Raw genomic sequence first — 2,857 nt, forward strand, 5'->3', positions numbered from 1 at the left:
CACTTTGGGTTGGGGTACTCCTCGACTTTAGCACTTCCCTTTTCAGCCGTCCGTGGGGCCGACATTTCTTCATTTGTGTCAATGACTTTTCTTCCAACCAATGATGTTGTGGCACTTTTGGTTTTGAGGGTGACCTTAACGTTTGGTCTTTTCTTCATTCATCTCTGGCTCTTCCTTCCAATTGAGGTTGCATCAAGATTGCTAGGCCTTGGCAATGATATGTTGTCCTGCTTCGTCTGCACGTGGATCATGACATACAATGGAATAACCGGGCCTCCCCACATCGAGTGTCTCAACACCAAACAACCCCAATGGAACCGATGGCTCATTTGCTGAACCAAAAGATGGCCTCCGCCTAGGGCAATTGACAAAGAGATGAGTGATTCCACACTCAGCGCATCTTAGGTCAGTCTTATCTCTATTTGCTTTCTCCCTCTCGAGTCAACACAAAGAAATGTGTCCTGGGTGACCACAAGTCCAACACACGATGGCTCTTGGGTCTGTGCTCCTAGGCCTCTACCTCTCCCTCTTCCTAACGCCATCACCGGTACTGGTCAATAGTCCATAAGGATTGCATTGCCTTCCTCATCGTACAATACATATGGGTTTACATATGACTCGTTGTTGCTAGGCTCATCCACATAGTGGACTGGAGTGTCACTCGGTGGGTGGGTCACGTAGGGTCTAGGTGGTCTAGGGATACCTGTAGGATTTATTTCCATCCTAGGGATGGATGGCTTGGCATCATTAGGTTCCGGGAGAGCCAATGGGGCTCCCCTTCCAAAGAAGTTTGGTGGCCTATTCGCAAGGTAGGGTTGATCCTAAGGCTGCGAGTATGGGAGCCTCTGAGGTAATCAACAATGCATGGTGTCACGGCCAAACCTACCACAATTAGTGCAAGGTCGTGACCTAGGGTCCTGCTAGCTCTTGTCCCGAATCAGTGCCCTTCCCTTTGTCTTGTGTGCTTGGGTCGGCTCTCTCACTCGGCATTGAGTCTCTCTTGGAACTCCTGACACTGGACTCTTCTCGATCCAAGCCTCTTTCCTTGAGCTAGTCATCCACTCTAATAGCTTCTTCAAAGACCCTTGCCAATGCATCTCGCTATAATCTCAAGTTGCTGGCCAAGGCTTTGTAGAGCTCTTCACTTTGTATTCTGTTAATGAATACCAAGGATACCACTCTTTCGATTGGTCTCTCACCCATGGGGATTCTCTTTAAGAGACTCCTCACATGGGTTACATAATCTCGAATATCCTCTTTCTCTCTTTACTTGACGTTCATGAGTTGCACTAGCAGGTTATCAGAGTACCCATGTTCAGAAAATCTCTTAATGAAGAGATTTTTCAAGCCATTGAAATTGGCACGCTTTGCAGCATCCAAACTCTTGTACGAAGTCCCTTGTCACCTAAGCACAGTTCGAAAGCTTGGGAGCGTTGAGTAGGATTGGTAAGGCGGTTGGCCTTGCAGACCTGCTCGAACTGTTCCACAAAGCTATACGGGTCGTCATTTGCTTGGTATTTGTCTAGCTGCTTTACCACCACAAGAATTTTCGATTGGCTCTTAAAGCCTTGGTTAACCCCTAACCCCGCTAGTAGCGATGTTGCTAATGCTGCAGTGCTTTGCTCTGCTGCCGTGTTAACTAGCATTCGCTTTGTCAAAAGCTCGCTCACTGTGAGATCCCCTTTTAGTGCTCTCTCACTCTCCAATCGATTCCTGCGTACTAAGGCTAGCACTCTCTGAATCTCTCACATTTTCAAGCTTTGGGCAAGCTCCTAGTTTGCTAGTCCTGGTTGTACACAGCTAGGCCTTGCAGAGCCCTGCGAGCTAGCTTCCTCTCTTCCTCGAGGTCTCCTATCACTTCCTCTATAGGTCTAGTGCGGTGTTCTAGCCAGGTTTGAGCAACATATTTGTTCACCAACTATTGGACAGCTTCAGAAAAGTCTCCTAGGTCAAGCTCCTCGTAGCTTCTTTGACCTGAGCTGCTCTTTTCCATGTCTAGGGCTTCCTATTGCACCAAGTTGTCGATTAAGTGAATGAGGTTGCATAGATCCACTTTCCCGATGGGTTGGTCCTTGCTATGTTTGTCTCTTCGGTCATGTTATTCGCTTGGTCCTACTTTTGGGGATTCAATCACCCTTCTATGTCCTAGGATCTTCTCCTACTGATGGGTTCCTTCAAGGTTTTATGTCTGAGTGAGTTCCTTGTTAATTGCAACCAGTCCTCAACTTACCCTCACTCCATGCATGTGTGTGCGGGTGTATTCTTTTCAATGCACTGTGTGCAACCAGGCTCTTTGCTCTCCTTATGTGTGTTTCAAGTGCTGGAAGTCAATATGAGTGAGAAAACAAAGTGTGTGCAGCTTTGGTGCTCTTGTCTAGGGGTTGGCTTGATAGGGCCGTGTGTTCGAGCTGTCCTCACTGGTTTCTAGGGTTTTCATTGCGATGTTCTATTCAGCTCCGTTTAGGGTCAAGTCAGGGCCTTAGAATTAGCCCACAACACTAGATGCAATTCCAGACTGTTCAGCCATGATTTCTAGGTCTGTAACTACTTGTGAGATGTTCGATGGGTTCTTTCAATGTAGATCATGCTTCTCGTTGGCCGGGGTTTGTCAAATTTCTAGATTTTCTTTCTTAGGATGTATCTAATTTTGAAAATCGGACATCTGATTTACCAGTGTCCGATTCTAAGTTTCGGACATGGTTGGGTTCGATTAGGGTGGTGTGTCCAATCGGATGGCTTGAGTTGTGGTCCAATTGGGATATGTCTGATTCTCAGAATCGGACAGGGGTGCTTGGTCCGATTCAAATGTGTGTCTGATCGGACATGATACTAGGTTTGATTGCTACGATTGGACGGA

Source organism: Lygodium microphyllum, chromosome 12 (assembly GCF_053477565.2).
Source record: "Lygodium microphyllum isolate KBCC chromosome 12, Lygodium_microphyllum_v1.1.10, whole genome shotgun sequence".
Classification (NCBI taxonomy): Eukaryota; Viridiplantae; Streptophyta; class Polypodiopsida; order Schizaeales; family Lygodiaceae; genus Lygodium; species Lygodium microphyllum.